The sequence below is a fragment of the Galleria mellonella genome, unplaced genomic scaffold (genome assembly GCF_026898425.1).
Source record: "Galleria mellonella isolate WM207_F2 unplaced genomic scaffold, CSIRO_AGI_GalMel_v1 utg182, whole genome shotgun sequence".
NCBI classification, from domain to species: domain Eukaryota; kingdom Metazoa; phylum Arthropoda; class Insecta; order Lepidoptera; family Pyralidae; genus Galleria; species Galleria mellonella.
Genome location: NW_026442023.1, coordinates 1,517,519 through 1,543,138, shown reverse-complemented (window position 1 = coordinate 1,543,138; position 25,620 = coordinate 1,517,519). Strand labels below are relative to the sequence as shown.

At 33.4% G+C, this 25,620-nt stretch overlaps 1 protein-coding gene across 2 annotated transcripts in view; it reads left to right on the top strand.

The window, feature by feature from the left end:
• The window catches only part of LOC113512883 (uncharacterized), a 92,478-nt gene that overhangs the window by 21,974 nt on the left and 44,884 nt on the right, over nucleotides 1-25,620 (top strand). For both annotated transcript variants that reach the window (XM_031910939.2, XM_026896839.3), the window contains exon 2: nucleotides 7,963-8,013. The gene's annotated coding sequence lies outside the window, so the exon portion shown is untranslated. The remainder of the gene's footprint in view (nucleotides 1-7,962; nucleotides 8,014-25,620) is intronic.

Here is a 25,620-nt window from a genome sequence, read left to right as displayed (position 1 = left end):
CAATGTAAATATACATCGGGATCAATCCTGATGTTAAATTCTTCTAGGCCCTAACTAGAATTAAATCTTTACTCTCAAAACCAGTATAAATTAGATTTTAAATATATATAATAAAGTATGGTAACCCCACCTACGCTATCGGTATACACTGACGGAGCACCAGTGAGGGATGATAGGTGACGATAAAAAGCAGGGCAGTTAGCCCATCGTGACGAATTCAACTAGAAATAACCACAATGGTTTCTAAGGGGAACCACGTAAAGGACAACCTGATAGGGTGTATTGCTAGCAATGAGTCAGTTAGATCTCATTACTAACAATCCCTTTCCTCCCATTTCTAATATATTTAAGTTAAAATTAATATAAATTTTGTAAATTATGAAACTATCAAATTAAAATATTTGGTTTAGAGAAAAGTCTCGAGAAATTACGCCTCAGAATCGAATCCACTATTTAAAATAAAATACGTAAACTTTGCATTCGGAATTCCATATGATAAATTAAAAAATGCCACGTGTAATAACGATTGAAAAAGTCGTTGGGAAGTTTTCCAGCTGATAGTATTCCTTCCATGGTGTATGTGGGAATACACTCAATCCGAATAGCTGAAAGACGCGTGTTTTTTTCTGTTTAATTATTTAAACTAGTGCATAGTGTAAATGTATGTGTATGTACATTTCGCGGACTTTTTTTTTATTGGATGAAAATGGAGTGGTAACCCCGCCTGCGCTAATGGGATACGATGGCGGGGCACTAGTGAAGGGTGATCGATGAGGATGAAAACAGGCCAGTTAGCCCATCATGACGAATTCATTAGCAATTAATCATGATAGTTTCCAGGGGGAACCGCGAGGAAGTCGACCTGGTTGGATATATTGCTAGCAATGGGAATCTTAGTCTCCATTACTAACAATCCCTTTTCTCCCCATTTCGCGGACTTATCATCGGATGGTTTTCTCTACTGGTCAACCGTCGAGCAAACAGAGAAATATGTAGGCGATGCATTCATGAATTGAGGAAACATAAAATACTTTGTTTACTGTCGTTATATTTTTTACTACAACCTTTTCGCCATGTTATTGTTCTGTGTAATTTTGCTCAGTGAATTTCTATTTTCAACCGTCTGCATAAAGAAAGAAGTTCCCAATTCGGTTGTTTATTTTAAGTTTGTTACCTCATAATTCCATTAGTAATAAACCAATTCGGAAAACTCTTTTTTATCTGAAAGGATATACTTACAGGGTGGTTTCACAGAAATTTTATCAATATCGGTTTGGTCGTTTAATTTTGAAGTCGCAATAATTGGCCTTGCCACAATTGAAGTCGATCTTTTTTTAGAACACAACCTTATGTTTATTTTTTTTATAATAAAAAAAATATTGTGTATTAACTATTCAATAATTATTTATTAGGAAAAAAAATCAGCCAGGGTATATATTCAAGTCAGTCTAGTATAGAAAAACCATTATCCTCACCCATTGTAGGGACAATAGCTCTTCAGAGATGCGTGTTTGAATCATGGATTGAAATGTCAGAAGGTAAAATTTTTAACGTATTATTTATTCTACTATTAAATATATAGGGATATAAAAGCTTGAAAGTAGCATTGGTAACTGATAAGGTTTTTTTCCATGTGTCATATATTATTTGTGTTTTGTATATTGGCAACACTGTAACATAGTAATAGATTGTTTGTGACTGTAGAACACCAACATGTCGATTCGATTGATTGATTAAAATAAATGGTTTACTCTTTATATTGGACTTGTAGTTGATTTAATAAACTCTTGAATTCATATATATATATATATATATATATATATATATATATTTGAAAGATACAATATTAATACTAATATTATTGTTTGCAACCTCAGTGGTATAAAAAAAACTTATATGAATATAAACCTACATAAATAAGAATATATATACATATACATATGTTAAATACAACATATAAATATCAAATACAAGAGAATACAATGATGATAGTCTTCTAATATTTTTTTATATTTAAACAAAATTGGAAAGATAGAATGATTTTAATCTTTTTTTAATGTATTTCATCTCATATGTTAATATATTAACTAGTTAGGGATATCTTATGACAGGGAATGATAATTATGAAGCCAAAAGAATATAGATTGATATGAAATTTGCAAAATACGAGTAACTCAAGTATATATATATATATATATATATATATATATATATATATATATATATATATATATATATATATATATACTAGATTAACACAGGAAGATTTTTTTATTTAAATTCGAGGAAAAGCTTCGAGCGATATAACAGTGAGTGCTTTTCCAATGAAACTGGATATTATCACCAAAGAAAAATTAATCAAAAAACGACAATTTTTTTTGTTGTTTTTGTGTTTTTGATTCATGAAATTTCTCTCTAATATTTTTTTTTTATATTTTATTATTTATTATTATTATATAAAAAGTTAAGTGTACACTGCTAAACATACGCCTCTACCTTGGGGGTTTTGCCAGTAGTTACCATGGTTGGCACTTGGGTCGGAAACTGTAGTTTTTTTTTTAAAGGATGATAATGGAATGGTGACCTCGCCTGCGCTAATGGTATACGCTGGCGGCGCACTATTGAGGGATAATAGGTAAAATGAAAGGGGAGGTCAGTTAACCTACCATGATGAATACCCCTGGAATTCAGCACGATGGTTTCCGGGGGAGACCACGTGGAGGTCGACCTGATAGGGTATATTGCTAGCAATGGGACTGATAGTCCGCATTACTAAGAATCCCTTTCCCTCCTATCTTGTTATGTTCTTAATCATGGGTACATTCCACATTCTAAATTATTTTCTAATATTAATACAATAAATATCACAAAATTCCACTAATCGGCTGTTCTTCAAGTTATGATACCCTCTGTCTTATATATTTCTAACAATTTCGACTTCAGCTTGCATATTGCGTCATCGTGATCGATTTAATATGAAAGGTTCAAAAAAGTTTCACAATTCGACCTATTTTCCTCGGTTATTGTCCAGTTTTATCGAAGGATTGGTTTCTGTTTCTTTTTACTTCGCATCATTTAGTAAACAGTCTTGGCATATCTGTTTATAAAAATAACAGTGCATGAGTAAATGGCTAGTGTAGGATAGTTTTTATGTAAATTTATTATTAATTACTGTAAATTATTTAGAACAGCCAAGTCTCAGTTTTTAATTATTATTTTTAATATTTTTATTTTAAATTATCTATTAGAATTATTATTATTAGATACCGTCTACCGTGAAGCAGTTGTGTTTGCATGACTGTGTTTCGGTTTGAAGGGTGGGATTTGGCGTGAATTTACAGGGTACAGAGGAATAACACCTGAGTCCTTAGGAATGGCAACGTACGGGGGATATCATGGGCGAAACAGTATACTCTGTTATGTCCATGGTACTGTTCATGTTTATAGGCAACGGTTACCACTTTCCATCAGGTGGGCCGTCAGCTTGTTTGCCATTTTAAGTTGTATAAAAAAAAAGACTTTATATGTGTAAATTTCAAAAATATGGCCTAGTGAAATAAACCTAGATGGCATATGAAGATAAAAACTATCAGATTGTATGATAGACCTTTAGGAAAACGATTACATACCTCATCTAAATTAGATAAAGGACTTAGACTGGCAAACAAACTGATGGCCACCTGATAGAAAGTGCCAACCGTCTCCTATAGCGGTGAGCAGTACCATGGACATAACAGAGTATACTGTTTCGCCCAAGAAACCCCCATGCGTTGCCATTCCTGAGGAGTCAAGTATTATTCCTCTGTACCCTGTAAATTCACTGCTATATCTCACCCTTCAAATCAAAATACAGCTATTCAAACATACTCGTATTGCTTCACGGTAGAAACACGGATGGGACAGAGGTGCCAAGTAAACGACTTTTGTACAAAGTCTCCATAGTGCAGTAGTTTAAACGTGATGTCGGAACAAACATACGGACTTTTTGTTTAGTAACTATAAGTAAGAAAAGACAGACCTTGATAAAAATTTCGGTATTCACGATATAAAGAGAAATAAGTATTCTCTAAAATGGATTTTTACAAGGAGTTCCCACAGGAACGCGATTCAGAACTCAGGAAAGTAGGGTTCTGTCTGTCTAACAATACTGTCTAGTCTCCTATTAGGTATATTTGTCTAGAATCATTCAATATTTTATACACAAGAATTCTCTTTGTTGTTGTACATTTTCTAGGCTTGAGTAGATTGATAAATTGTCCAGATAGATGCTAATACTTCAAATTATATTATTTTATGAGTACCAGAGGGAGACTTTGTACAAAAGTCGATTGCTTGGGTACCTCTGTCTCATTCGTGTTTCTACCGTGAAGCAGCTGTGTTTGCATGGCTGTGTTTCGGTTTGAAGTGTGAGATATGGCGTGAATTTACTGGGTACAGAGGAATAACACCTGAGTCCTCAGGAATGGCAACGCATGGGGGGTATCATGGGCGAAACAGTATATGTTATGTCCATGATACTGCTCATGTCTATAGGTGACGGTTACCACTTTCCATCAGGTGGGCCATCAGCTTGTTTGCCATTCTAAGTTGTATAAAAAAAAACTTAACAGCAGTTATGAAATTTATTTGTCGTCCTCGTAAATGATTTATGAGTGATATTAAAAAAGCTTTTATTCTTTAATTAGGATTATATTAATGACGTAACGACAAAAGTAATTTCTTTTTAAAATTTAGTTTGTAATTTATAAGCTTATACAATACAATAATTTAAAAAAAAAATACAAACTTTATAATCATTATAGAAATAAAGATATCTAATACTGATAACGTCACTATGAATGTTAATAGATAATTGATTAAACAACAATTTACTAGTATAACAAAGTTGAATAGATGTTTCCATAAAAACTGCCGTGTTTTTTTTTAATATGTGAAAATGAAATAGTGACTCCGTCTGCGCTATCGGTATACATTGGCGGGGTACCAGAGAGAGATGATAGCTGAGGATGAAAGCAAGTCAGTTAGCACACTGTAACGATTCTACAAGAATTAACCACGATAGTTTCCAGAGGGAACCGTGTGAAGGTCGACATGTTAGGGTATATTGCTAGCAATAGGACAGTTAGGGTCTAACTGTTTTATTTTTGTTCATTACTAACAATCCCTTACTCCCAACACTGCCATTTGGTCCCGGCATAAAATAGGCTACCCTTTCCTTTCTCGTGGGTGACGTAAGAGGCGATTAAGGGAGTGCGAGAGATGGGTAGCAGCGCCTCTCTTAAAACATCTCTAAAGCTTAACTGCGGTTGCCAATCCGCATGCCAAGCGTGGCAACTACTAGCAAAACTCCCCAAGGGGAGGCCTATATTCAGCAGTAAATAACCAACTTAGTTTGACATGAGAACTCACAATTTTTTATAGTGGAAAAATTGCGTGGCAATTTTTTACATTTTATGTTTTTGATGGATTTACTTATTAGTTTATTCGACTTAATGTATAATGCTCGTTCCTTTAGACGCGTCATCTTTGGGTTGTTTTGCTAGGTGAAAATGGTATGGTAACCTCGCCTGCGCTAATGGGATACGCAGGCGGAGCACCAGTGAAGGGTAATAGATGAGAATGAAAACAGGTCAGTTAGCCCATCGTGATGAATTCATCAGGCATTAACCATGATAGTTTCCAGGGGGAACCGCGAGGAGGTCGACCTGGTTGGGTATATTGCTAGCAATAGGATTCTCAGTCTCCAATACTAACAATCCCTTTCCCCCCGTCATCTTTGGGTTGAAAACAGTGATTGCTTAGTGCCTTGATAATTTAAACAGTAGTAAAATGAACGAAGTCCAGATTGATCCTGTGGATTGAATAACAGATTATGGAGTACACTCGATCTCAATTTCGTAACAGCATCGTTTACGTAAACAAGTCTATTCAGCAAACTTCGGTATTGCGCGACTTTTAACTTGTGCCAACTTTGTTTTATAGGTGTTTTTTTTTTCGTTTATTAATTAATTACTTCGTGAATTTAATTTTGTATATATTGAAACGACTGTTCGATAATTGAATAGGTACTTGTGACAGTTTTTAAGTAATTAACAGCTACGTACTTTACACAATTTCAAGAGATGTCATAGACATTTTTTCTATATTGGACTAATTGATAATTATTGTATTCAATTATTTAATCTCTAATTAGACATGTATTTAATTTATGTATTTAATTCTTTTTTAGTGAAAGTAATTTGTGTAATAATGTTATTATTTTTTTTTTCATAAAGATTATGTTCTTTTTGCAAAATACATTATGGAATGAAATTTATCTATACTAGCTTTATCTCGCGACTCCGCCCGCACAAATCAGTGCATAAATTATTCTATGTACTAAGTTAGATTATAACCTATCCGTGTACCAAATTTTATTTAAATCCGTTCAGTAGTTTTTGTGTAGAAGAGTAGCAAACATCTATCCATCGTTACAAACTTGAATTTAATACATTACAATAGAATTACCCACTAGTGTACATTACTTTTTAACGGTTTAACTAATAATTATGAAGTTTAGTATATACTTACGTAATATGTAAATGGAAAGAACATAGTTTACTTTATCCTGGTCAGTGAACATATCCCGGTCACGCAGACGAAGTCACGGGCAAAAGCTAGTCGTTTATAAATGATGATGAACTTGTGAGTAATCAGAATAAACTTGCGACCTTCTTCTATAACAGTACCATAATCGATTAAGGCATATAATAACATCTCAGTACCATTATTGTCGGCAATAATAACCTTGGTAAAATGGCTATCCATTACATTAACGTATAAACAGGGCCGGATTAGGTTATGTACAGGCGGTAGGCAATGCAAATCTCGGGGCGACCCTTTTTTGGTAGGTAGATAATTTTCTACAGATAGGTTATTTAAAAAACGAACACTCCAATTGTGTTAAATTAATATTGACCAGCACTCTTTCTATTCTTATTTTAAAACTGACTTTTGTCCGTTATTTCTTATGCGTGGATTTTAGAAGTAGGAAAACCAATAAAATAGAGCACTTGTGGGGAGAAAAGGGATTGTAGGTAATGGAGTTTGACAGCCCCATTGCTAGCAATATGCCTTTTTAGATCGACCTCCATGCGGTTACCCCAGGAAACCATCGTGAACAATTCCTGTTGAATTCGTCACATGGGCTAACTGACCTACTTTATCCTCACCTATCATCTCTCACTGGTGCCCCGCCGGTGTATACCGATAGCGCGGGTGGGGTTACCATTCCATTATCACTCATTAAAAAATAGAGCACTTATAGATGGCATTATCAAGATAAAAAATATACCAAATTTTATGTTAGACCTTCAGGATTGAAACTGTGAAAATTGCATACAATTTGTTACAGTAGTTTTTGCGTGATATCGAAACATACATACAATCCACGCGTATTTACAAAGCAGCGAACAAAAGGCTAGTTTCAAATGTTTGAATTTAGAAAGCGAAATTTTGAGACTATAAGTAAATTTTGCTCTGTAAACCTTTAACAGTTACAAAATAGTGGAACCAATATAAGTGTTACATCTATTGATTCGAAAACTAATTATCAAAACCGGTTCAGATTTGCTGAATATATTGCGAAACATACACCCTTTTGGGTGTGACTTAGAAATGAGATTAAAATGATTTATAAACCTAGTTTAACATAAAAAGTATTGTAATTGGATTGTTTTTTATACTTTATGTATTATTGTATCAATTGTTTGTACTATAATAGTAAACAATATGTACATAATATGTTAAGTATAAAAAAATAAGATTAAACATGCCGTATTTTGAATAATCCGGTACTGTATGATCAATTATTGACGTCACACTTACGATATCGTGTAGTAATATATTAAATTACTAATCATTGTAATCAACAAGCGATTGAATGTTATCTAAAGACTGATAATGCTTTTTGTTTGTTTTCAGTTCTGGACTCGAAGTTGCCTCTACTGAAAAGTTTCTATGTTGTTTAAATATGTAAGTATCTACTTATTAATATACTTAGAGAAATAGATTTATTAGTAATATAGTATAACAGCCTTATCGCTGGTAACATTAGGTCGACCTCCATGCGGTTTCCTTTGAAAATCATCGTGTTTGATTATTGTTGAATCCGGCACGAGGGACCAACTGACTTGCTTCATCCTCGTTTATCATCCCTCATTGATGCCTCGCTAGTGTATATCGATAGCGCAGACGAGATTAGTATTTCATTTTCATACATTAAAAATAAAAAAAGACAATGTACCTTTTTGTAGATGAAAGAATTTTTAAAATTTTATTATGTATTTTTTGAGTTTTCTCATTACAAACAAAAAATAAAGTTTTTACTCTTTACTTTTTTATAGTAGTATATATAATGTCATTTTTGTTAAGTCTAGACTTTCGTGCTGCATGTATTATGGTTTCTAAGAAACGGGAATTAATGCTATCATTTAGATAAACCATAATAATTTACCTCAATTATCTCAACGTATCGACCATGTTACACTGACCGCGGTCACGTGTAGACTGATGTACGTTGTTATATCTCCGGTTCTGAGGAAAAAGAATTTTCTTCTACCCACACATTGTCCCACTTCACACAAATTGGCCACGGCCGCTGTAACTCGATCGAAACATCAAGATTATTCAGATAAAATAACATACTTTGGTCCGTGCATTTGGTCATGTGGTCCGGGCATAGAACAGGTTACCCTTTCCTTTCCCGTGGGTGTCGCAAGAAGCAATTAAGGGAGGGCGAGAGATGGGAAGCTGTGTCCCTCTTAAACCATCTCTAAAGCCTAACTGCGGTGTCCAATCCGCCTGCCAAGCGTGGCAACTATTGGCAAAACCCCCCAAGGGGAGCCTTATATTTAGCAGTGGACAGTTAAAAGCTGATATGATGATGATGATGATGATCATAGTTTGATATCACCCGTTAAATGTCCACTACTAAACATAGGCTTACCGCAATAAGGGGGATTCTGCTAGTAGTTGCTAGTAGTTTTCATGTTTGGAAGCCGCGATGACAATCGCAGTTATTCTTTGGTGATGTTTTAAAAGAAACGCTACTGTCTATCCCTCAACCATTAAGCTCCCTTAGTTGCCTCTTAAGACACCCACGGGAAAGTAAGCGGTGGCCTATTTTATGCCTGGATCACACAGCGATATTGTTTACTTAAACATTTTTTATGTTTCACAGATACAATTTATTACACGTTTATGTACTAGTATAGTATTATCTATGGTATAGATAAGAGGGAATAAATGTAATCGATAGCCGCAATAGCTTAATTGTGATAAGATTCAATAGCGGGATTTCATTACCGATTGAATAAATTTCGGAATTAAATACTTATTTAACAACAACAATAAAACTATCTAGCAAGTAACTTCTTCTTAATAATACAAGTTCATTGACTAATACATTAGTTATTTATTAAACTTTTATACATACATACATAAACTTGATGGTACAACGTGATGTACAATATTAAATTAAAACAGTAATTTAAGAATAACATATATACATAGTATTATATAACACTCATACTTCACATGTTATATATATATATATATATATATATATATATATACACATACATACATATATATATATATATATATATCATATGAGTATTATATAATACTATATATGTATGTTATTTTTGGCAAACAAGCTGACGGCCCATTTGGTGGAAAGTGGTTACCGTCGCCTATATACATAAGCAGTACCATGAATGAATACTTAAATAGATGAATTTTTATTGAACATAACAGAGTATACTGTTTCGCCACTGATACCTCCCATGCATTACCATTCCTGAGAACTCAAGTGTTATTTCTCTATACTCTGTAAATTCTCTGCCATATATGTGTTTTTAAATTGGTATAATGGTTGATCATAGAGGAATTATCTTTTTTTAGCGTAAATTGTTATTTATCTATATATCACAAAATATATAATTGAAATGAAATTTAGTTTTATATGGGATAGAGAAGGACAGACTACTATTTCTAGGTCAATCAACATATTCCGTTTACGCATACTAAGTTCTGAGTAAAAACTAGTTATTAAATAACTTTAAAATATTTTATTAAGATATGATCCGTTATATATTTTTTTTTTATCTAAACATACAATGAATATATAATATAAATAAGTAGAAATAAATGATCAGCAGTGCTATCGGTTAGGTTTATTTAACGGCGGGGAGCTCTCGTTATCTTATCGTTGGAGATAACAGCTGAAAAATGAATAGATACAACTCTCCTGACCAACGTTATATCTTTAAACTTTCAACATATTTATATATGTATAATCTTATTGTAACATTGGTGTGAACTCTTATTTTATTTATTAAACATTCAACAATTTCAAATTTCAATAAATCACTCTACACAAATATTACATATAATTTTTTTTTTACTGATTGTTTGTAATGGATAAACTGAAAAATTACTTAACAGATTTTAAAAATTCTCTCATATTTAGTAAAGCTATATTATCAGCGAGTAACATAGATGATGATTATGGTTAAAAATAAACTTTTTTTTTATACCACTAAGGTGGCAAACAAGCATACGGCCTGATGGTAAGTGGTTATCATAGCCTATGAACTTCTGCAATACCAGAGGTATTACGCGCGCGTTGCCGACCTTGAAGAAACCTCTTTAACCCCCTTTTGAAGAATCCCATGCTGTAGTCTCTTGGTAAAACCTCCGCAGGGAGCTCATTCCACAACCTGAGTGTTCGTGGGAGGAAACATCTCTGAAACCGCGCAGTACGCGACCACTGAGGCTGTAGGACATGAGGATGAACTCGCTGTCGAACTAAACTGTGAAACTAAAAATTAATTTATGATTACAAGCTTATTTGGTCAAATACAACATCTATTTAATTTAAATGAGATCAGTAATTATGTTAAAAATATTATAAATCCATAGAGTCAGGATTATAAATGTTATATAAGACTAACTTTTACCCGCAACTTCGCGTGACCGGGATATGTTCACTGACCGGAATAAAAAGTAGTCAATATCCTTCGCCATCCCATATACTACATGTATATAAAATATCATAGCAAATAGTTAAATCGTTAAGACACTATAAGGTAACAAACTCACTTACATTTATAATATTAGTAAGAGAATAAGCATTTTACTTTGCAGAAAACCACAACTTCTTTGCATTTGACAGGGTTTACTCCCATGCTTATTCTAATACAAGTACTACGAAAGCAAACATTATTGATTGGCACCTTTTTTATAACGATATCTTACGCCTTATGCCTTAGCTAAGGTGTTCATACAATTATTAATCGATTTCAAATAGAAAAAACTTGAATTCATTTTTTCCTTTTCAACCGACTTTAAACCGATTTGGAAAGTTCTGTTTTTATCTGAAAGGATACACTTGAAGATTGATCCCATAGAAATTTTATCAAAATCGGTTCAGCAGTTTAGTCCTTAAATGAAAATAACTAGTTTTGTCACATTTAAAATCGGTGTTTTTACAAACATAATTTTAAATAATTGACGGGTCTCTTCTCGAGTTTTTCTTCTCTCACACTGTTTTATTTTGTTTTGTTACATAACTTACCTTTTACAAATTTCTGGGTAGAAAAGTAGTTAGCAGTGATGATTTGCATCATTTCTCCGTCACCATACGAAAGCTGTCTGACGAGCCCTGAAACGTCATACTGCAAATAAATATTATAAAGGTCATTAATCATCATCTATTATAAGAAGTTATCACGTCTTGGTAAGTATAAAGGTCGAAAGTGCGTTCGGCCGGAAAAGGGTCGCATCACGGGCATCAGTAGCTGGGAATTAACGTGGGTGGACTGTGGAGTTGCTTACTGGAATATACATAGCTATAATTGTAGTAGAATAAGAATAAATATGCGGGTAGAAGCGACATTGCAAACTCCTAATAAGCACGTTGGGTCCGCGACCTATTAAAGCCGGGTCCACACTATAGTGCCAGTACAACAATATAAACAACATGTTTAACAATCCACTTCCATTTCAATCAACTTCGAACTGTTTGCGCCAAAAACAACACTGCTATATGGTTCCGAGTTTACGCCTTTATTCATAAAAACATCAAACCTCTCATAAATCTATTTTAGCTATTGAACTGTTTTGTCTCTTTCTTTTATGCTTAATTCCCAATTTGTAAGAAAGTGACAAAGCAGTGTAATAGTTAAAATAAGTTTGTAAAACGTTTTAGTTCTTATAAATACGAGGGTAGGAGTTAAATCAGTCACGGCTTGCAATTTACAGGTACCGCAATGAGAACATGCGTCTTACTCGCTAAGACGTGAGACGCGTCATGTTTTAAAATTATTTGTTGTATTTGGGACATCCCTCCGAACCTATGCGGAGTCTAAAGGAAATAAGCGTGTGTTTAGATAGAATTGTGGCATTCACAAAGGAAAGTGTATTAATGCCACTTCTACCCAGTCTTCTTTATTCTTATGGTTGTAGTTTAAAGCAATTTATTCCTTTAAGGTTCAGTTAAATATAAATACTGTAAGGTCAGTTTGTTTGAGTATATACATTTATTAGGTCAAGCTTTTAAAATCAATACAGTATGTTCGTATTATATAGACATTTATTATCTATATAGCCAAAACTCGAGCATTTTCCCATGGGATTATACGATTCATCGATGTAACAAATTCCATATAAATCAGTTTAGCTGTTTATATTTAAATATCCATATATGGTATCTTTACATATTTTCGGATTTTTAATATATTCGAATAGATAAGAAAATTATTTCTTTAAAAAAATACTGTCCCTTAATAATACATATTATATTTCCTATGGAAAGAGAAACAGTCTTAGAGATTCAAACCTTAAAGATGAAACTACCGCAACAAATACTAGCCGTAGGGGGGAAAGGGATTGTTAGTAATGGAAACTGAGAATCCCATTGCTAGCTATATACCCAACCAGGTCGACCTTATCGCGGTTTCTCCTGGAAACTATCATGGTTAATTTCTGATGAATTCATCATGATGGGCTAACTGGCCTGTTTTCATTCTCATCTATCACCCTTCACTGGTGCTCCGCCAGCGTATCCCGTTAGCGCAGGCGGGGCTACCATACCATTTTCACCCATCAAAAAAAAAATACTAGCCGTATTCGGCTTCTTTGTCTGCGTGAGAAATTATCTTATATTTTTCCATCTGTGTAACAAACGTCATTTAAATCATTTCAAATCCACTCAGCAGTTTTGGCTTGACTGAGTAACAGATAGCCAAAGTTTTCACAAATATTCATGTAACATTACCCATTATATGAGCCGTTAACTGTCCACAGCTGAACATACGCATCACCCATTAGAAGGGATTTGCTAATAGTTGCCACGCTTGGCAACCACAGTTAGGATTTGATGATGTTTTTCAGATGGACGCTGCAGCCCCTCCTTTGACCCTTATTTGCCTCTTATGACATCGACGGGAAAGAAAAGGGTGGCTCATTCTATACCGGGATAATACCGGATTAGTAGAATACGGTAATAATATCGTCATAGTCGTAGAACACTGACGGATCTTTATATGTAATATTCGTCAAATCCGTCAATATTTTACGACTATGACGATATAAGTAGAATAATATAAAATGTTAAACCGTCTATAAGCAAAAAAAAAAAACCGGGCAGCATTTTGATCGTGTTCCCATAGCGCTATCTTAAATATCTCGAATTCCGTTATCTAATCGAACAGCGAAACATGTTGAGATTGTTGATGTTCTATGTGGTACGTACGAGGCAGTAATTCCCATTGGGGTACTGTAACGCGTACTACGAGTATGATTCGATACTGGTATTTTTTTTTAATTTTTTTTTTTTAAATAGCCGGTGACCAGTGGGTTATGATAGGTGAGGATGAAAGCAGATCAGTTAGCCCATCGTGAAGAATTCCACGAGATGTAACCATGATGGTTTCCAGGAGGAACCAGGTGGAGATTATCCTGATCGGTAACATTGCTAATAATGGGGCTGTTTGTCCCCATTTATCTATCTATTTATTTTCATTAAAAATTGATTACCCCTTCTGTGATGTTACTGGGAGGAATACTTGGTCCAGATCACGGAAAGATATTGGAAAGTATATCCCATTGAGCGGTTAAAAGGTAAATTTTTAGATATATACTAGCTGTTGCCGGCGATTTCGTCCGGTTTTCCGTCGTTTTTCGTAAAATAAGTAGTCTATGTCCTTCCTTACAGTTCAGTGGTTTTGATGTAACAGACACATTTCCCTTCACTGCTCTGCTCCTATTGATCGTAGCGTGATGAAAAGTATACTATAACCTGCCCAGGAGTATGAAGAATAATTATACCAAAGTTTGTTAAAATCCGTCGAGTAGTTTTTGTTTCTATAACGAACATACAGACAGACAGACAAAAATTTTACTGATTGCATTTTTGGCGTCAGTATCGATCACTAATCACCCCTTGATAATTATTTTGGAAATATATTTCATGTACAGAATTGATCTCTCTACAGATTTATTATAAGTATAGATTATTATATAGATTAATTTTTAGATATTATATACATATATCATTTATTTAAAAATATTACTATTTTTTTTCGAAAACAATAAAGGTCTTGATTTCATAAAAAAAAAAACATTATATCCTCCTAAAGCTTTTAGCTAGACCCGAAGCAAATCGAGCAATCTCGAAGAAAATGTATATGTTCGATTTAAACTTAACACTTCAAAAATATACGTAAATGAAACGGATTATTATATTTGCAACAAAATAGACTTTAGTATCTATCTGTTTAAATATACATATATATATTTCTGTATATCTGTGCGTCCTAATCCTATTAATATCTTTAATGTCTATGTAAAGTGGATCTCAAACATTCAGATCCCATTTCGTAAGAAGATTAATTAGTGGACGTTTTAACCCGGCGGACATTGAGAGCAGTCAAAGCCAAATATGTTTATAAGCCGTACTTGAGAGAATTCTCAGCAATTCACTGTAATATATCCTTTTCTATAATATTATAAACTAACTGTATCCCGCTGCATCACCTATGTGAAGAAGTATATAAAGTATCCTTAGATTATATAGATAGAGTGTCTCCATACAAATGCTTCGAGAAAAGCGGGTCAATTTTGTCATACAATTTTACGTGATAAATATGTAGTCATGAGTAATTTCTTCGTAACTTCTATAATTATTTTGTCTTATAAATTCTGCACCTTTTTACTGTGTAAAAACTATTTTTATCTATTAAATAATTAAATATAATTATGTACATCAAGATACATTGTTTGCGTGAGTATATAGAAACTTAATAAAAAAAAACAAGTCAGCTATTTGTCGAAAGTTGACCCGTTTTTGAAATTCGATGCTTTGAATATATCCCGGTCACGCGGACGGAGTTGCAGGGAAAAGTTAGTTATACCTTAATGTTATAATAAATTTGTTTGTTTATTGTTTTCATACTTCTCTTAGCGCTTTAATAACTGAAAAAATAGAAATTTTTTGCCTTGAGGAAGAATGTAGTTTATTTAATATCTCAATCAATTAATATGTTCCAGTTATGAGAACCAAGCCGCGGGCGAATCAAGTATACAAATGAATGAATGAGTATACTTTATTTGCGTTATACAATATAGGAAATAAACAAGACAATTAAATTAATAAATATAACGACACAGTTGTATAAGTACAGTAAGATGGTTGTATTGCTGAGAGCAATCTTTTCAAGACAACCTTAGGGCAATGGACTAAATTAATATGTTCTATCTAAATAGATTTCATCAATGTTATACGTATTTAATATAAACTTGATTTTAGGCGCGTGTTAACAGATTAATAGAAATACTTCGAAGTAGTTTCTTAACAATCACAATTAATTTCAATACAGTACTGTCTTCAGAACCAAAGATACTTGTAAAATTACATGGACGGGTAACATGAAGAGGTCGATAAATTTGTCACTCATAGTACAGTGTTTGAATAAGACTATAGAATATATCAGTAGACACGATTTCCTTAGCCTGCAGCATTAGAAAAAGAAGACATTAGGCGTTGCCCTATTATTTTTACATAACTTACCAAAAATATAAATTTCGTAAGCATATATTATATTTTTTGTAATAACTATCGGTTTAACTTACGTGTAATTAGACCGAGAAAGCTTGACTAGTTTCGTGATCAATTCGTGACCCTTAGTCATGAGCGACTGTGACTGTAAGTTAAACCGGTAGTTATTACATTAAAATATAATATTTTCAGAGTTTCATGCATGTATTTATGTAAGTTATTTTATTCCAGTATAACTAGTAAATTACTGAACATTCTCATTTAGTGTTTATTAGTTGGCAGTAAAAATGTGTTTTTTAATCTGTAGAGCAAAATATACATATATCTAGAAAGTCGTAAAATAGGGCATCCCTTTAATTCCCGTGGGTGTCGTAAGAAGCGACTAAGCGACTTAATAGTAGAGCTATAGGCAGCAGCGTCCCTCTTAAAACAACGCTAAAAGCCTAGCTGCGGTTGCCAACCCGCCTGCCAAGTGTGGCAATTACTGGCAAAATTCCCCTTATGGAGTAGGCTTATATACAGTAGTGGATAGTTAACGGCTGACATGACGATGATGATGATGATAGATTTGCTTAGGCACCTCTGTCATATTCGTGTTTCTACCGTGAAGCAGTTGTGTTTGCATGGCTGTGTTTCGGTTTGAAGGGTGGGATATGGCGCGAATTTACAGGGTATATAGGAGTCCGGAGATACTGAGTTCTCAGGAATGACAACGAATGGGGGGTGTCATGGACAAAACAGTATACTCTGTTATGTCCATAGGTGATGGTTACCATTTTCCATCTGGTCGGTCATTAGCTTATTTGGCATTCTAAGTTGCATATAAAAAACAAATTCTTACGTCAAGAAACAGTTAACATTTGTTAGATTTGCGTTTAATGAAATCGCTTACGTCATAATGTGATTTGTATTGTTTCAGAGCGTCCATTAACGCTAGTGTCTTGTTTATATTCATTTATGCGGAGTGATCTTGACCTGCTGTACTATATAATGACGTTTATTTATAATAACCAAAATTAAGATTTCGATCAACAAAAAACAGTGAATGTATGTTTGTTACTCAATCACAACTGAACGGATTTAAATGGAATTTGGTACACAGGTACATTGTAATCTAACAAATAGAACACTTTATACACTAGCCGTATGGTTCTGGTATAAAATATGCCATGGCTTCCTTTCCCGTGGGTGACGTAAGAGCCGACTAACGGATGACCAGGGATGGGCAACGTCCTAAAACATCTCGAAAGCCTAACTGCGGTTGCCAAACCAATGCCAAGTGTGGCAACTACTGCCAAATTCCCCCAAGGGGAAGGATTATGTTCAACAGTGATGATGATACACTGATACACACGGGCGTAACTGCAGAAAACTAAGTGTCTACCGTGAAATGAAATCCTGAATTTTCGGACTCAATTTCGTGTTTCCGTTCGTACCAAAATCAGCTCAGTAGATGAATGATGAATAGATGGCACAATCCTACTATAAAAGTCCAAAGGAACGATATTTTAACATTTTTTTATGTTTTTAAACAGTATTTATTATGTTATTTTAACATCAAATTTGTGTTTCGTTCGACTTCTAATTTTCAACTAGCGATACTATTTTAAGTGACGTCAAAACTGTCCAATCCTATCATCATTCAGATATTAAATTCACGCGAGAAAAGCGTAGGTTATAGCTACCTTCAAATATTTCCTGAGAGATCATTTATATAGTGGATTATTATTGCTTTACGGAGCATTAATCATACAACAAGTTTGGCTCCTGGCTGATCTCTTTTGAAGTCACTAAATATTTTTGCCTTAAAGTCCTATATTTTATTGACGGATTAATCAAAATATAACTGGCCATTTATCGTGTTATAATATAGGTAAACATAGCCGAAACATGTTTCTAAATAAATAGGTATTAATTCTAGTTTTACTCGTACGTCTGTAGAAATTAATATCTATTTATTATAGATTTTTTTATGAAACCTGCAATAGCAAACAAGCTGACGACCCACTTGTTGGGAAATAGTAATCGTCATCCTATGAATATTACAGAATATACTGTGATACTCATGGTATCCCTCATGCGTCGCTATTTCTGAAGACAAGGATGTAATGACTCCGTAATTTGTAAAATAGTAAATTCAATTTTCAAAGTTGTATATGAATATTCCACCGTGTGGTCCCGGCATGGAATGCGCCATCCCTTCCTTTCCTGTGAATGTCGTACGACGCAACTAAGGGAACTTAAGGGTCAAAGGTAAGGGAACATAAGGGTCAACGATGTGACAACTATTGACAACTCGGAGGGGGTTGCCAATAGTTGCTACTTGGCAGGCAGGTTGGCAACCTCATAAATTGCCCCCCCCCCCCAAATTAATGGGGGAGGTCTAAGTTCAGCAGTGGATACAACAGCTAATATGATGATATGAATATTTAATAGGTTACTAACACATGTCATTAATCAAGCATACGGCTCGCCTCATAGCAAATTTCACGGTAGCGGTTACGTAACATCTAAGCTAAACAGAATGGTAAATTTATGCCACGATAATTCCATTGAACCATAGAGACTTAATTACAGCGAATGGAAAATAATATAAAATTGAAAGGAGACCATAATACGATAGTCATAAAGTTCGAAATCAAATAAGAGGGTAGAGCTATATAAATAATATCTGACAAACGTGGGGTGTTACTGTCGATGGATGGGGCAAATCACGGTCTGAATCAAAATAGAAATTGAACATTTGTGAAGTGAGCCTTCGCACAAGTAGAATAAACTTCAGTATCGTATAGTAAAACGAAATGTGAATAGTTAATATTTATCAGTTTAAGAAATTTTATTATTTGCAAATAAATTAAAATTTATTTGTTAAATACGTTATAATTTTTCACATCTAGTTATTGTGACTATATGTATAGGCATTTAAAACTTACAACAAATATTTATTAGGAGATTTCAAAAACTTTTTTTCCTTTTTGTTATTATTATCCCTCTGTTGATGTCATAATAAATGAAATAAGAAAAAAATATATCTTTGTTTTTTTTTTTTTAAAATCTATAATACTAATACATAAAGCAGAAGAGTTTTTTTTTGTTTGTTTGAACGCAATACTCTTTTGTAACTACCAGTCCGATTTCAAAAATTATTTTTGCATTTAATAAATCATTCCTTAAGGAAGGGCATACGCTATTCAACGTCATGATACGATTACGGATAAAGTTGCGGGATACGACTAGTCTTATATAAATTATTCGCTAATTTTGAATCCATTTTTTATCATTGATAAAATTTCCTTTAAGAATACAATATAATTATTATAATAGGAATTTCTTAATCTTGTAAATAGAGCCGTAATGTTATTATTTTAGAAATATCTAAATATACTCGTGACTGTTAGTAGTAATAAAAGATAATGCATCTATCGGTATCAAAGTAAATGTAATTATTATTTTTACGCATTAATTATAGTAAATAAATCGATAATCTAGCTGATGAAATGTGATAACAATCATTACAGTATACACGTGCGCCATATTGTCGGTATCACAGTACAGTAGAATACTGTACAGCCTTTATCTACGACAGTAGGTAACTTAGTAATTATTTTTATAAAAAAAAAATCACAAAGTATACAAAACTATTTATCTATAACAACATACATACAGCTTTAGTGATACTTCAAGTACTGCTCGCCAGATATTTCCTTATGCTAGCGAGTTTGCAAAGCCGATTTTTTTTCCATTTTGTTACCGTTGGATCGCAATTTAAAAGTGTTACAGAGCCTTTAAATTTAACTGTACATCGATTGAGTTAGTCGGCAACTATACGGTTTCGAAATAATACAACTGTTGTTAAAAGTTGTGTGACATCTGCTTTTTAATTCTACTATCGATTTTCTTAATATATCAGAAATCACGTGTTCTCGATCAGGTTCAAACGATTTTAATTATATTTTGTTAATGTATTATTTACTTCAACTTAAAAGATAGGATAGATTACGACGACGAAAGGTCTTATGAACCGTCCTAAGAGTTAGGTGGGGGCCTCGGGGCAGAACTCTTTGCGCCGGCATCATCTCTAGGAGTGACTAACCCAGGTCACTGGGTTTGAAACTCTACGCTTGTTAATGTGGCGTGGTCTTCTCCTTCTTTTCTTGTCTTTGTTGGTGGATGTGGTGTGGAGCTTCGATAGGATAGGTTTTATATTGTTAAGTAAACATTGAGTCGGTAGGTGGCGCTAGGGAGTACGACAACGTCTGCTGGGTCAGGTAGTTCCACTGTATACAGCTGGTTATAGTATTTACGGACACAATAGACAATGAACACTGTCATTCCGTGTTTAAAATTTTAAATAAACGCAGTTTGCAGACTATGGGTTTTTAATTGTTTATTCCATATACGTATAACGTAAGCTAATAGTTAAATATAGCCGACAGGTTTCTAATATTAACCATCGGTATCTTTACCCCTTCCTTTTCAGTGGATGTCGTAAGAGGCGACTAAAGAAATTTAATAAACTTAGAGGAATGGGCACCATCTTAAAACATCTGTAAAAGCGTGACTCCGATTGCCAACCCGCCTGCCAAGCATGGCAACTACTGGCAAAACTGGGAAGGCTTATGTTTAACAGAGGTCAGTTAATGAATGAAATGATTAAATGATAATCATCTTCAGAAGAAAAAAATGTAATTCTTTTATTGATATTGCGTATTTGGTCAGTAGGTGTCACGCTTGGCGGCTGGATTGGCAATCGCAGTTAGGCTTTGGTGATGTTTAAAGAGGGATGCTACTGCCTGTATATCCGCCTATTAATTTCGCTTAGTCGCTTCTTACGACATCCACAGGAAAGGAAGGGGTGGCCGCAGTGAGATCCAAGCGTTGGCTTATAGATTTATAAGATATAACATCTTTCAATTTATTACTAATTCAATTTATTTAAAAGTTAATGCATTGCTCAATATCTGTAGATAGAATTATTCCTCATAAGTTATAGTGAATGACTGAAATGATAATAATGATGAACTATATCAACTTTCTCATCATATTTTTATATATTACATAAATTTCAATACGGAGGACTTTTTCGTTTTTTTTTTTTCTTTATACATTTTCAACAATTACGAACTGATGTTGATATGTTCTTAAATTATGATAAAAGTTGCATTCCCTTGCATAAATAAATATAATAATTTATATATTCAATATAATTTAAAAAACCCCTTGTATTTCTATATAATATAAATAACTTGATTATAAAGTAATTTGTTGCTTAGTAATTTTTATTTGTACATACATACATATTTGTCACGCCTGCCTCCAATTATGGTAGACAGAAACAATGGAACGCCAAACGCTTCGATTCAAACAAACCTCTTTCGCTTCTTCCACATTCATTAATCTTTTCATGCACGCTCGCCGGTTACGGGTACTTTTAATTTGGCCCTTCTTCAACACGTCGCCTATTTAGTCAACATACGTCCATCTAGGGCGGCCCCTACCGACATCTCCATTAATTCTTGCTCGATAAATCTCTTTCGTAATTCTTCTTTCATCCATCCTCTCCAAATGACCAAACCAACGCAACATTCCTTTTTCGATTTTTGTCACTACATCGTCTTTCAGTCCACACTTCTCTCTAATCTCTATAATTTTTATTTGTCTGCATGATTTTACAGAATGGCCAATATACTTCGTATAGTATGGTTGTAATTTCATTGAGATCATACAATTAGAGAAGTTGCCAACTCACGATGAAAATTAGAAATCAGACTTACGATTCCACATATGAGAATTAGACTAAAAAGTGCCACTGAAAATATAACGCATTCAACTAATCTATGCACGCATTTCTAATGTCTGTTATGTTTATATACAGCCAAACATTTCGATATTATTTAAAACTGTATGACACTACTCATGAGAACTACTTTTTTTTTATTTTATTCAAGACTATTTTAAATGTAAATTTTGTATGAGAAATGTTAATCTCGAGTTTCTTTGTAGACATATGTATATCAATCGATGTCCGCAGTGTAATCTAAATACATATATATATGTAGACACACCATAAATTTTTCCACTGTGGTTTTGATATGGAGGAGCGAAATTCCCGCTCGCATAATACACACACCACCACACATTACCAAGTCATTAAACTTGGTAGATATGGCCGTGTAACGGTCCGGGCACACTCGCGCTCGCCTGCGCCTGCGCCGCGGCCGCACACCAGTATTTTAATCTGACAAGTGCCGACTCACCCGTGAAACACTTAACATGTGGTGATACTCCGGTACCTATATTGCTTATTTCATTAAATTTTTCTCTGCAAAAAAAAAAATAAATAAATGGACTGAAATGTTTCGTAAATTGAAGATATTTAAATTTAGAACGTAGACTTGTTTCTATAAATAGATTTTGCTTTACAGTTTTAAGCTCAGCAAAAAATAGCTTCGATCGTCACATAATCAATGTGGAAACAACACATTTGCAAAAAGATTCATCAAAATTGGTTTAAAGTTGGCAATGTAATCGTATAGATGAATTAAGAACCTCGTAAGTATTATCGTTTATATCCCAATTTAGATTCAATATTCATTGGCCTGATAGGATATTGATTATTTCTGCAATTTAATTAAATTGATTATCAAGGGCAAGATCCCAGAAAGGCGATACCATATCGTATTTCATGGAAGGGTAGGTTTATCAAATGGCTGATCCAGTAAACGTCGATTTACCGCTAACCGCCATTTATGGAATTCATTATTTTTATTTATCCTATATCTTGAAGCATTCAGTTGCAGCAAACAAACATAATAATTGCATTAACATCAATAGACCGATTGTTATACTGCTCCTGGCCTTAGTGGGTGATTCTAGCTGATATATTCAATTCTTCTAAACCATAATATTTTAATGCCGTGTGATCCCAGCATAGAATGAACCATCCTTTCCTTTCCCGTAGGTGTCGTACGAGGCGAATAAGGGAGCTTAATGAGCGAGGGATGGGCAGCAGTGTCTCTCTTAAAATAGGGCCAAAAGCCTAACTGCTGTCAACCCGTCTCAAACGTGGACAACCACTGGCAATACCTCCCAATAGGAGAGGCCTATGTTCATCAGTGGACAGTTAACGGTGGATGTAATGATGATGTTACCATTCTAATGTATAGAAACATTAAACGTACCTACTTGTAACAGTTAAGCGTTTACTTACCTTTTGTACTACTAGTACTTTCTTTTTCTCCCAATATTCTTTTATACGTAGGTTGTCTAAAAAAGGTTAGCTATAAGTGTTATACATTATAGATAGATAGATAATTTATTTACATTACTTACAGCACACATTTTTTTTTAAATAAAAAAGAAACATACACAGTAAAGAGACAAAATAATTTATACAAAAAAAAACAATATACATATATAAAGTACTCGTAACAATTTTTTTTTCTTTCTTGCGTGCCATAAGGGTTACAACTCAGTTTGTTGAACCATTTTTTTTATTAAATTACAATTGTAGGGTAGTGTACGATAACATATTATATATGTATATACATATATATTATACTGCCTTTTATTACTTAGGTTATCAAAATATCCCATTAAAGATCCCACTAGTGGGCGTGGATAGCTATGTGTAGGGCTTTATTTAGATTTTCCCTTCTTTTTCTTATTGGTTTATTGTTATGAAATATTTATTTTTAGCCCATCATTACAAGGAGTATTTTCTATTATTATGTCTAATTTATTTTATGTAACTCTTATGTTATGTATATCTAATATTACAATGATGAAAGATTTGATTGACTGCTTATAATAGATAAACTCAAAATTTAAAGGAGTCTTTGAATTGTAAGAATGTATTATTTAAGTTGAAAACATTTTATATTATATATATATATATATGTGTACATATTTGTAATTATGTATAAATAGCAGATTGGAGAAGCCATTCATAATAAATGTACGTAATTTTGTGAATATAGCATTTTTATATATATACTACGAAGGTGGCGAACAAGCATACAGCTCGACTGATGGTAAATGGTTACTATAACCTATAGACGCTTGCAATACTAGGGCTGTCACAAGCGCATTGCCAACTCTGAAGAAACCTTAATATAATACCCTTTTTTGATGAACTCCATACTGTAGTCTCTAGGAAAAACCTCGCTTATAAGTTAATTTGTAATAGATTGTTTTGTCTGATAAAAATAATAAAGATAATGATTCAAATTTTTAATATTCATTTATGGAGAGCTAACTTATCAGCGAATAATATAAACTATATGTATAATATATTGAAAAATTCTATATATCCGTGCGAAGTCGGGTTTGGATCACTAGTGTTATTATAAAATGATAGGTGTTTCGGCGGATATTATTAGTATATGTATTTCGTCACGAGTATTATATGGCCGTGTTATTTTTGGAACAATATCTTGGCATTTGCCTATGGCGGTAATGTTACTTCATCTATATTTCAGCGATCCCCTAAACAAATTTGGACTTTTGAATACCCAAAACCCGCGTCACGTTACCCGTTTTCGCGTGAGCGTAATGCTTCAGTGGTTTGAGTTCGTTTCACTGGAATTTCAGACTTCTCCTTAGCTACAGATAAATCGATAGCTTCGTTCATTATGTACCAAGCCTTCGGTTATTCTATTACAAATTACGTTCTGTGTTATTTCGATATCCAATTTACGGGTTTATTTTAATACAAGTTTTCTAACCGATTTACAAAAAAGGAGATGTATTTATGATGTTGTTTTAGTATTAATTAAGAATGATTCTTATTACGTTACATACACAAGAAATATTATTACTTGTTACATAATAATTTATGGGGAAAGGTTTACGGAAATTAGTCTTTCGTATCTTATTCGTATGTTCCAATTCCAGGAAAAGTGGAGGAATATAACAATTCTTCGAAAAAACATAATGAAATCAAAATTGTTAGCACCATTCAAAAGGAGTGTCTTCCTATTAAACCAAATATTATCACCGATGAAGAACTAGTCGAAAAATGACAAAAAATTTAGAGCCTCCCCATTCTAACAAGGAGTGTTTAGCTGTTATTATATTTTTGTTGGTTTTGTATATTCGATTCATGAAATTTCTTTCTATTTATTTTTATATCTTTTTTATTTATTATTATTATATCAGCTGTTAATTGTCCACTGCTGAACATAGACCTTCCCCAGAAAGGGAACTTTGCCAGTAGTTGCCACGATTGACAAGCGGAATGGCAACCTTTAGTGATGTTTTACACGTTCCTTTAGTTACCTCTTATAACGCCTACGAGAAAGCATATTTAGCTTAACGCTCAATACTGCTTATATTGCTTAGCTCTTTTATTAATATATGCTAGTATATTAGACCTTAATAATGTATAAAAGAATTCTTTTATACATTAATAAGGTCGCCTTTATACATTACTTTCAAAAAGAAATATATTTTATAACCTTATTTATGTATATACAATAAAGATTTAGTTAAACATTTTAGACATAAATGTGTTGACG